The 12,765-nt window shown below is 26.6% G+C and overlaps 1 protein-coding gene across 1 annotated transcript in view; it reads right to left on the bottom strand.

The window, feature by feature from the left end:
* The window catches only part of LOC129971243 (uncharacterized), a 148,023-nt gene extending 135,546 nt beyond the window's left edge, over nt 1-12,477 (bottom strand). Inside the window, exon 1 of the mRNA XM_056084846.1 lies at nt 12,340-12,477. The gene's annotated coding sequence lies outside the window, so the exon portion shown is untranslated. The remainder of the gene's footprint in view (nt 1-12,339) is intronic.
* Nucleotides 12,478-12,765: the final 288 nt, after the last annotated feature.

The raw sequence follows: 12,765 nt of genomic DNA, 5'->3' as shown, positions 1-12,765 counted from the left end.
TTTTATAATTCCTTTTAATTCAATAATGTCTTTCAGGCTGCGTTTGTAAGGGTTTTAATAACGCATATAAAATAAACGTTTTATTTCCAAATAAAACTTTTGTTATTTGAAATTGATTTATTCGGAAGAAATAGTTAATGGAGAAGTGTTTTTATATTGAGGGAAGCATGATTCAAATATAACAACTAAAATTTGTATTATTAGACTAAAGAAATGTTTCTTGCATTTAAATTAATTAAACAACATTTATAAATTGCTAATACTGATTTATTTATATTTAAGAAGTGGCTGTTATCGTATTTTCAATAGCTATGATTTTGTTGTGTGGAAAGATTTATTTATCTTATTTATTTATTGTGGAATAGGTAATCTGAATAAATTATTAGATAGGAAATTCAGAATGATACAAAATTCAACATACATAAAGAAGGAAAGTAAACTAAAACAAGTCTGAACATTATGATACGAAACGCCATCCGAACGAACCAGTGCATGTTGTACATCAGTCGTATATTACAGTTCATCGAAACGTTTAAAGCTGAAATTGCAAATCTGTATAAATGTTAAGATGGCTAAGATATACGGAACTTATCATAAGGATTACCATTGTCACTGCATGTCCGCAAAATGCTATAATTTTTTTTTATTATTTTTATTTCTCAAGATGTGACACTGTCGTGAAGTTTGCGAAACTATAAGCGATTAACAATTGCGGATTTCCGACCAGGCGACTGCCTAAAACAGTTGGACTGAAAAAGACCCATTAGCAGATCTTTTAAAAATGATAATAACTTAGTTACAAGATAAAACTGTGATATTCAAATTTTATTTGTTATAGAATATTAGGATAAGTTATATATAATAAAGTATTAGAATAAAATTAACACTTTTTTGTTAAGTAATAAAGTATTAGAATAAAATGAACACTTTATGAAATATAATTGTCCAGGTTCTTATCTATTTCATTATGTTGACTTATTTATTACAGCATTTATAAATACCAAGAATCTACATAAATAGTAGATATAGTCAGAGATGTCGCGTGGTCATGAATAACAATAAATAAATTAATAAAATGTATGCATTTTTATAAAGTGCTAGAATAAATAAATTGACTTAAAATGATTAATTAGCAAATTTATTAAATTGTAATGTGCCAATAAACTTATTAAAAGAGAGACTTTATAATACTTACAACTTAGGAATGCAAAATGTCTGAATCCGTAACGGTTAGTATCCTGAACTTTGGAAGGAAAATGGACGTGTGCATACATATTTGACTCAAAATCATTTTACACATTTGATTTAGAAATAATACCGAACCTTCTTAGATGTCGAAACATGTATATCTGATTTTGCATTATACAAATTCAAATAATATTTATTTAGTATATGCATATCTGATTTTGTATTCTTTGTATATTTAATAAAAGTGTTTAGTAAAAACATTATTAAATAAATAAATAAAAGCGCAAAACTTCAGAATTTTAAAAAATAATCTAGTTGGAGAATATCTTCCAACTGGAGTGTATATTATTTTTAAAATTTGATTGACTTCAATTGGCGATATAAAATTTTTATAGAAAACTGGAATTTTGCCTTTTTGTACGCGTTACCAAATTTCTTTTATAATAATATTTACTCATAATTAAAGTACAGTGAAATGCTAAAAGTTATCTTTCACTGCGTTCGATATTTTTAATGATTTAATCGTGAGAATTGAAAAGAGGGAAAGAGCTGCTTTTCGAATGATTCAAAAATGAAGTTTTTCAGAAAATAAATTGTTTATTTTAAATGAAAAGGTTGGTATTCAAGAAATTTATTTCAATGCTTTGAATAACGAAATTGTAAAACAGATTGCAATTGACGGAGAACAAAGACGATAGTCCTTAATAGTGGAACAAAGAATGTCTTGAATTTTCTGTTATAATTAAAAAATGATTAGTTATAATTTTAATGAAAAATTGATTGCATCGAGTGGTTAATTAAAGCCGATATTTTATTCATTATATATAATATATAAATAAGGCAGAAGAGAATAAAGAATGAAATCAAATTGCTTATGAATTATCTTATATATGAATTGCTTGCTTATAGATGAATAATCTTGATAAGGGTAAATAACATCAATCCAATTTGTATGTTTCAATTATTGCTGAACTTAATACAAAGTTTGATTTGATGACATTTAGTGATGCAAGGTCCATTTTTGTTCATACTGTGCCAAATATGTGATAAAATCTTGTTCTGTAATAAGCTTGTTTAATATGATTTTTTAAATTGCATAGTTTGTAGAAAATATCTAGCCATAGAAAAAACTGTGACTGTGCAAAATATGCTAACAAATCAAATCAAATTATAGGAAAACTAACAATTTTAATATAAATAAAAAAATGGCTATGGACAACTTTATTAAGGCTGTATTTAAAGGTTTTATAGAATTACAGAGAGATAGTAGGTAACAGAACGCGCTGATAATTAAATGCAGGCATTTCATTAGAATGCCTAGAGCTTGTTATAAGCATGGAATAATGTGCATCGAAGGTGGAATCCCTATGCAACAAATGCTTATATGTGAGCCGAGCCAAATATTTATGCGTGAGCAATTCTGAAAATTGTAAGAATTACGTCGAGTTACCTTTTTAAGTAAGTTAGGCCAATAATCAATCAACTGTTTAACTGCTTGAAATTTATTGGGAAAACTCTAATCTCATGGTATATTTTGAGTGTAATGCGAAGTTTTAATTTCTAATATTTTCTCCCTGTATATTTTGTAAGTTACTGTTATATAATATTCTTTGTATATTTTAATTTAGTTTTACTTTTTTCGCATTAATAACAAAAATTTCCTTCCTTCGAGCCTCATAAGAAAACAAAATTAAAAAAAAAAAACTCTTGCACATTAAAAAAAAGATTGAAAAATTATTTTCAAAACTCTATTATTACGAACTTAAAACAATTTGAGTCAAATAAAAGTGATTTAAGATATGAAACGTGAGCAAATTTCCAGTACTTCTCTGTATATCGTAGAGATAAATATCCAGCCTCGAAATTTGTCGCCTGAGAATTTAAACTATTTAATATTGAATAATTTTAAATAAATGATTTGCTAAAAAAATTAGTTTTCAAGATTAAATAAAAGTTTTTAATTCATTCTTTTTCATCTGCCTGTTTTATTATAAAACCAAATTAATGAAAATAATGTTAATATTAACAGTTTTTATTTTCATCAAAATCAGTTGTCAAGAGGAAGTCATATGTATTGATGAGAAATAATTCGCTAAAATGATTTTTGCTCAGAAATAAAGTTAAGAATTGAAGTGAATGAAAAGAATAAACTTTCTCTTTATTTTAAATCAATAAAATAACTAACAGGTCTCTATTTACAATATGTTGCGATTTGGATTCGCATGATTTACGGCGCAACAAATAAATTATCAGTGCAGTATTGTGCAAATTACTTTTAATTTTAACTAAATGACCTTTCCTTAAAGAGATAAAAATAGCATCTCATCAGATATAAATTGTTTGCCGTATTTCATTTTTTAATCGGTAAATTGGATCAATATGAACTTTACGTTTAAGATGTTCTATTAAAGCAATGTTCCCACGTTTCTCATTTATTCGTCGTTTACATTTATATGTCGTTTCATCGCAATCCCGATTCATTTGTAACTATTGTAATGATAATTTTCTTAGTTTATTTGATGCAAAGAGTGCAGAGTTTCAGCTTTACGTGCTGTTTTCCTTTTTTTTTTTTTAAATGTTCGAATTTTCAGCTTTATTCATTATTTCTCAATTCCTTTTAAAAGATAAGCCTATAGTTTAATTAATGAATTAGTTGAAGACAAATTTAAGCGAAGAAAAAGAATGTGAACAAGTTAATTACAACAAATTATCCAAAGATGTAATGGACTTCATTGAAAAACTTCAGGGTGGTTTTGTTTGTCAAATACAAGTGGAAAAGCATTTTATTCAATTCATAGTGATGTATTTATTTAGAACTCATAGACATTCGCTTACTTTCAGGTGACGGTTAGAAGTGTTTCTAATTGAAAACATACTTATATGAACATAGCATTGTATGAAATAAGAAATGTGTTATTAATATTCAAGATATGGAATGTATAATTTTTCTCACATTTATAATAAATGTTTTATTTTAAAATTTAATTATTGCTCTTAATACTGTGCACCAACATTCAATATTTAAAACCTTTTGTACAAAATTTCATCTTTCTAGTTCTAAATGTTTTTGAACAATCGTGTTCACAAATAGATGTATCTTATTTCAAAAAATTGTTTTCCTGACCGAGGAAGGTCTAAATCATTTACCAAAATCGTGAGATCGAATTCTTTGATCACTATATTTAGCAACTATTTTTTTTTCTTTATATACCTAGTTTGTTATATAGTAAAAAGCACTGTGTTGATTCATGCTCTCTGAGCTCATTCCAAGTGTACTTAGCCAAATGAATTTTTGAATCCATTGTGTATATTTCAGAAGATAAAAGGAAGTAAGGTGTTTTATGCACGATACAGCAGTGATTATGCAATTAGCACTCTCCTCAAGAGTTTAAATGATTATCCAAACAATTCTTGGTATAGACAACACGATTGCACATCGCACACAATATTTCAAATTACTAGCACTGCGGTTACAGCTCTTTGTTGCCATTTGTGTTTTGTACAGTTAGTATTACAGTAAGTAGCATAAAACCATCATTTTAATGTTCTATCAAAATGATACATTATCATCATTTCAATATAAAGGCATAAACAAAGCAACAATTTGATACATCTGTGAATATTTGATTTATCTTGAAGAAAATTATAAAAAGATCAGTAGATTCGGATTTTTATTTGGGATTTATTTTATTTTAGATTAAACTGTGTAATGATATTACAGAAAAATAGTATAGATGTATAATTAGAATAAAATAGTATATAAATTATTTTTTTATACTGGTCACCGTTACACAAGCACGTTAGTGAACAATATAAATGTCTGAGTAATTCGGTTGCAAATTTTTGAAAAAATAAATAAATAAAAGGTAGGTTGAGGCTTAACTCTGGTTTAACCATCAGCTTTTAAACTGAGTTAAAAAATAAAAAAGAAACCCTGGGAAGGAAATTAAGTTAAGAGCTTTGTAAATGTAATTATATGTTCATTACGTTTTTATAAAAAGACAAAAATTTAGGATGTAAGAATCCGGTTTCGAGTTTAGATATTTGTGTTCGATTATTTTATTCATAGAATTTGAGAACCAGTTTGGGAATTTGGAGAGACCTAATAACTATTAAATGACTCATAGTTAAGAAAACTAACCTAATAACCCTAAATAGTTAAAAAAAAAAGAAATGTAACATTTAAAAAATAAAAAATAAAACTTTACATTTTTTGCGCATTATTATAAAATTAAATTGAATGAGTTTAACTTCATCTTCATTTCGCCTGCGCTTTTTTTTTATTTTACATTACTTGCACTTTCTTCATCTTTGGAGCATTACTTTTCCACCAAATGTGACCCTTTTACGATATCTGACATTTACCCCTTATTATCCAAATAAATAAACACATAATCTTCTCCTTTAGCTTCCATTTCTACAGCAATTTGTTTCCTTATCGACCATTTAAAAAAAACACGAAATCCCTTTTACGCCAATTAGGTGTTCAGTGGAAAAACGAACGAAACATGGATAAAACGGGGGAGGAAAAAAAAAGGAACATGAAGATGATGCGGGTTTCCCTATTTCTGAGCTAAGGTAATGATTCTCACCATTTTGTGTATCCAATTTCCTTTATTCGATGGAGCACATAATGGTAGTTTTCGGTATACGGTGACGCAAATTTAATTAAAAGTATGGTTCAGAAGAAGGTGGTTGTAGATTAAGGAGCTCGGCAGAGGTAGATAAATTCTTTTGAAATATGTGCTAAAAAATAAATGAATTGAGAAGAAGGAATTGAAAGATGGGTCCATTATTTATACTCAAATGAAGGAACAAAAGAATTTGAATAAAGACGCTTTTATAATATGATTTTGCTTGTATTTAATCATTGAATTCATATATATTTTCATACATTTTATCTTTCTGCAAATTGTTATTCCAAATAATTTTTCCAAGTTGAAAATCTTTGTAAACGGTTTCATCTCAATATCGTTTCTTATCTGCCTGTAAATTCTGTTCATAGTTATTTTTTTCTGCTGTCAATATTTTGATATTTAAATAAAATTCCTGCAACATGCCCCCCAAACCGTTCAGTGATCAGAATGGTTACGGATACGGGGGTATGAGACGGCATTCTGTTCTGTATTTAATCATTTAAGATGCAAGTTCAATGTCAAGAAATTAAGTATAGTTGAAATAATTGGTGGGAAAGGAATCTTTAGTTTAAGATGTCCAATAGATTTAAAATATGAATTTGGTTGAAAAGTCGCATTATTATTATTGTTTAGCTGTTTCAAAAAACAAGTAGGTTTCTGTTTCCAGAGATATCTTTATTTTGTCTCTAAGTCAATTAGAAGCCAAGTTATAAGCAAACTATTATCATGCGATGTTTATTTATAAACATTTAAAATCTTTAAATGTATTTTCTGAAGAATGAGTTCTTTCATAATTCTACTGTACGAGGATCGTCATATCTCAAAAATTAATCAAGATATCTTAATGAAACTTACAATTAATGCTCGTTACGTTTTGTAGAATGTAAGGAACTATGGATTTGATGTTGAATTCTCTGGTAGTCGATTTATGATTGTTTTAATATAAATATTGTTGATAAAAATTCCAAAATTTCGTAGATAATTTCATAAATTAAGCACAAAAATTTTATTTTCCAATATAATTCTTTGATAAAAGTGAAAAATAATTCTTTGATTACTATAAAAAAAGTTTTTCTAGAATAATTCTAGTTTTTTGAAAAATAAATGCTAAAATTTGCGTCAAAGTATGCTTTTTCTTCCAAAGATGAATATTTATTTAATTAATTTCATTTTTATGCAGCATTTTATCTTCATATTAATAAAAAGTATCGTGTAAACATTAAGATATTGTTTTTTTTTTTTTTGTTTTTTTTTTTTGAAAAACCTCCTCCAAACCGAGTCGGATATCTTGATAAAGAGAAAATTTGTAATTGCAGAGCTTTCATAAAATCTCCTGACAACATCAAAAGTTGATTAAAAAGTCAATGTATGAGATATGCTATCCGAATTTGTCCTACGTTCTCGGACATTAAATAAATTTGTTATATTTCATTTTTTTCTATTTCATGAACTTTGTTGATAAAAAAGATGGACCTTTGACAATATCATTACAAGAAGATTTTGACCCTAAGAAAAGATGCAATAAATATGGTGGATATGCATAATTTTTTTGGTTATATTCAAGGTATAGCATATAGGACAAAAATATACGATACTTGGAGGTATGCGATAATTATGGGAGGTATGAAATGTTATAGATTAATATGAATAATAAAATGTTATAAAAACAGCGTTTTTTTTTAAAAAAAATTATTTAAACATTAAATGCTTTGCTTGAACACGTACTTTGAAGATAGAACATTTTCGTTTGAGGCATATATGAAGAAACCAGGGTGAGAGATCTCTCCAAAATTTCCTCGTTTACTCTCTAATAAAGATGTTATCCCGAGAATACACTGGATAGTATTGGCGTACTATTTATTAACCTTTGGCGTCAATTTAGCATTTTTACTGAATCTTTTGTGTGAATTATTGTGAATCTTGTGTGAATTATTTCGCAATTAATTCATGGCATTCTGTTAATAATATCAGAAAATAGAATTTGTGCTTTAGACGCGTGTTTTCGAAACGACTGAATCGTATCAAAAATCCCATACCAAATTTAATATATTTAAATCATTGCGTTTTTGAATTATCGCTTTTACATATTCCTGATCGGGAGATGGTCATCCCCTTGTAGGATTTAGCCTAAAATTTGACAAGTGTCTAGACTATAGATGCTAATTATGTATACCAAATTTTACCCATCTAGCTCTCTTCGTTTTGTAGTTATCGTGTTAACTTATATTTGAACAACAGGACAGATAGACTTTCTTTGAGCAGATTTCGCTCAAAATTCGATAGAAATAAATCCACAAATTTGGTACAAAGACCGTATGCCAAATTTCATCCGTATCCAATTTCATCAAGGCATTCTTAAGTTATCTTCATCACTGATAGACAGACACACAGACGGACTGACATTTTCCAAAAATTTGTTATTCAAATTAAGAGAGGTCTAAAACTTGGCAATTCATCAAAATTTCGGATTCTAATTTTTCGACGATTACAATATTTCCTCTGTACTTCGTATACGATAAAAATATTGTAGTATACAAATATTACAAAATAATATTAATAATATAATAAATATTGTAAAAATATTGTTGTATAACTTGAATATATAAATAAAAATATTGTAAGTATAATAAAAATATTACAAAATAATAATAATAATATAAATATTGTAAAAATATTGTTGTATAACTTGAATATATAAATAAAAATATTGTAAGTATAATAAAAATATTACAAAATAATAATAATAATATAAATATTGTAAAAATATTGTTGTATAACTTGAATATATAAATAAAAATATTGTAAGTATAATAAAAATATTACAAAATAATAATAATAATATAAATATTGTAAAAATATTGTTGTATAACTTGAATATATAAATAAAAATATTGTAAGTATAATAAAAATATTACAAAATAATAATAATAATATAAATATTGTAAAAATATTGTTGTATAACTTGAATAAATAAATAAAAATATTGTATGTATAATAATAATATTGTATAAAAAATAAATGAAATATAAATATTGTAATATATAATATATAATTGTAGTATAAAAATATTGATAAAAATATTCTAGTATAACTTGAATTCTTTTCTAGATATGAAATTATATCTATCTCTATTTGAATTTTATCTTATAAGTCCGTAAAATTTCTCAATTCAGTGAAATATGTTCAATAATCACACTGAGGTGATTTTTCTTTAAATAATTGCTTATCTCAATGAACGCATTTTGGATTTTATATATTATCTCAAAATTATTTCACTCTCGTTTCCGCATGTTTTTGGCATTGAATTAAAAGTAGTATAACAAGCGGTTGTGATCTTCCTAAAGCTTCTCGCGTACTACCAGATAGTACGTGAAAATCACGCATCCCTCTCCCCTTCTTCTCGCATAAAAAATATTGTCATCATTGAGCAAATCTGAGTGTTTCGATTTTACTTTACTGAGTCTAGCTCACGAGTAGTTTGTGCTATGGAATATAGAGAAGAAAAACCGAATATGCATTTAAGATCCTCTTTTTTTCCCTCCTTTCTCGTTGAAACCATAATTTGACATCAAAATAAAATTTTAATAACAACATTATATATCGAATTTCGTTTCTGTAATTGTTTCGCTTTTCAGTAATTATGTTTAAATGCATACGAAAGTACAGATCAATGATGCCAAAACTTTTGACAGATTTATGTGAAAATTTGATGCTAAAGCTGTAAACCAAGTATCATTATTATAAGCTGATATGATTTTGAGTCATTTTGTTTACATACTGGCGAAATTACAGGAGACAGACAGACAGATGTTCACTCCTCCGACAAATTTGTAACAAAATGAATACAGATCCACCTTTTGGCTATTAAATCTATGTGCCAAATTGTGTTCCTACATCTCTTTATGTTTTGAAGTTATCATGTTTGGTAAAGAAAAAGTGAATGGATTTCGTACAAAATTTGAAAGATATCTAAAAATTTATTATAAAGTCCGTATACCAATCTTCATCCGTCTAGCTCAGACAGACAGATATATTTTCAAAAATGTATTTTTAGGGCTCAGGAAAGTCTGGAACGCGGTCATTCATCGAAATCTCAAATTCGAATTACAGACCTTTCTCTTTGACGACTAGACTGTTCGCCAGTATTAATGTTCGCTAAGATGTTCAATTAATATTTTATGTAACTTGTTCTCCTAATATGTTTGTATTATTCTCCTAATTGTGTTACGCGTCTCTCTAATTTTTTATAATGCCCGTAAAATTCAATTTTAAATTAAAGTGGAAATGATGAAACTACAATTAATATAATGTATTTTAATGAATCCCAGCATGTCTTTAAAAAAATTGACAACTGAAAGCAGAGTCGTTTGGCATTAAAGTCTTATGAACACTATAGAATAATTTTCATAATTTATGTCTCAAAGAATTATTCAAGAATTTATTATAAATTATACTATGTTAGAATTAAAAATAAATATTAATAAAAATTAATAATTAAAAAATGAAAACTATTAATTTTTTTATTAATATAAATATTAATAAAAAATGAAAGTATATTTTAGCAAAAAGATTTTCAACATAGTCATCTAATTTAAAACTCACAATCAGGTGGCATTGTTTGCATGAAATGGAAACCTAATTAAATTAATTGATTAATTGAAAATCAAGTTTTGAAAATGTGAAGCTATTGCATTGCTATTATATGCTTATAAAATTGCAAAACCTGTAGCATATCACGAAAAGACCAAAAAAAAAAAAAAAAAAAAAAATTACAAAATTATTTTCCTATAAAATGAAACAAGTGAGCTTAAATAGAAATATTTAAAAAGTAGATTAAGTATATGCGAAAAAGAAGGTTTAATTTTTTGTATGTTTTTTTAACCCCAAAATTTAGTTAACAAAAGTCCGAAGCCTCAATTATATCAATCAACACACGAATGTTTAAAGAACACGTGAATTAATTATTCACATGACATCGTAATTCTATTTCAATAATTTGCACTTTTACGCCCTAAATAAATCGATGCTGATATTATGGTTACTTGATTAGAAAAAAAGTTTGATCTACCTTTCAAAATAAATAAAAAAGATGTTTTGAAGAGGATGTCATTTCTGTTTGAAACATTTTAAAGAAAATATTATTAAAATTCCAATGAAGTACGATAGATGCTATAATATAAGACTGCAATAATATTTGATGGTTTCTGCAATGTTCATTTATTCTTTAATCATTTATAATCAATTCTTATTATTAATTATTTCGAAAAATAAATATAATTGCTATATGCATTCAATAATCAGGTAATATTATTTATTTTCATCAATGTTCTGAAATTTTGTTATTTTTACGCTCAAGAAGTTTATAACCGACAGAGGTGAATGAAAACATGCTGTTAATTAATTTGATCTTTATTTAAGTAACAAAATATACATTTGAAGCTCAAATCAGAAATGCGAAATAAAGATATAATTTCATTTTGAAGTAAGTTAACGAAGCTTTTTGCTAAACAGTAGTGAACAAACAATTTTTCGGTAATAATAAACTGACTAAGAGTCAGTTATTAAAATTGCAGAATTATATCACATCTCAGCATATTTTTGACTTAATTAACTATTTCCTGTAAATTGCTTCAAAGTATAAAACTTAAAAATGATTTTGAATATTATTTTCTCTAAATTTGAATTTTAATTGCTGCTTTTTTCAAAATTTTTAATTTCTAAGTCTTATAATAAATACGAATTTGCCTTATAGTTTAGTGTGTTTACTAAATTTTCTTTTCATATTTTTATTTTGTTTTAAAAAAGCAAATGCGACTAAAGTGAGTGAATATTTTATGATAAATAAAAATGTGTTTTTATTTAATTAATTAATTTTATAGTGTTTATACTCGGTTTTGCTTAGAAAGAAAATGCTTCCAAATGTAATATTTAATTTAACAAATAGTTTAATTTAAAATACAATGTAGAAAATAGATTTATCAAGTCGAAAATTACAAAAAACCCCCATTAAAATGAAAATATTAATCTTACAATTGTCTTACAATTATTTTTTTAAAAACCACTAAGGTAATTTTTTAAAAATGTAATTAAATCATTTTTACAAATGACACAAAATTGCAAGTGTCAGCTCAGAAGCAGATAAATAAAACGGTTTAAAATACCCGCAATAATTTAATTGAAAAGTCATGACAACGGCAAAAATAAAATATTTTTCCCTTATGCATATAGTTTTTATTTAATAAAAAATAAATATTTATTTAATTCCATGAAACCTTCATTAAAACATTCCTTCTGCGTCATAGAACACATGAAGAAAAAATTGAAGTTGATCTATTTCTGTAGTGTACAAATTATTTATGAAATTTCCAATTTTATTAATTTCGATAAAATTTCATAACATGGCATAAACATATTTCAGAATATTTCCCTATAGAATTATCTGATACTAGCGATTCGCTGAAACCAAACGATTATTTAAAAATGAACAGAAATTTCAATAAAGAGATTCGCTTACCATTAACAGCTCTTTACAAACGAATCTTTCCTCTAAAACGTTTGTTTACCACATTGGCAACACAATGACCATTCTGAGAGAAGCAGGTACTGGACGAATAGCCATCCTTGAGGATTGGAAAAAAGCGCACATTTTCGAAACGCGCTTAAACTGGACTCACGTGGAGTTATTCAGTTGTGTGACGTTTGAGGGCGCTGCGGACGCAACAGGTTTCCTTACAAGCTGCTCATTTATGGGGATGTCTGCTAATTGAATAATCGATTGGTTTTAAAGGTTCAAGTGCGCTCACGAAACTTCTAGGGGTAGTGAGTTGGAAAGAGATTTGTTTTGGATTGGGTTGTTGTCTTCTCTGTAATTATTTTGGGGGGAAAGTTCAGTTGGAAAGTATTCGTGTTCTTCTAATTGAAGTGGCTTGCTACTTTCCAT

Source organism: Argiope bruennichi, chromosome 1 (assembly GCF_947563725.1).
Source record: "Argiope bruennichi chromosome 1, qqArgBrue1.1, whole genome shotgun sequence".
In the NCBI taxonomy this organism is placed as follows: domain Eukaryota; kingdom Metazoa; phylum Arthropoda; class Arachnida; order Araneae; family Araneidae; genus Argiope; species Argiope bruennichi.
Note: the sequence above shows the minus strand (reverse complement) of the source record. Positions and strands in the feature narration are given on the sequence as shown.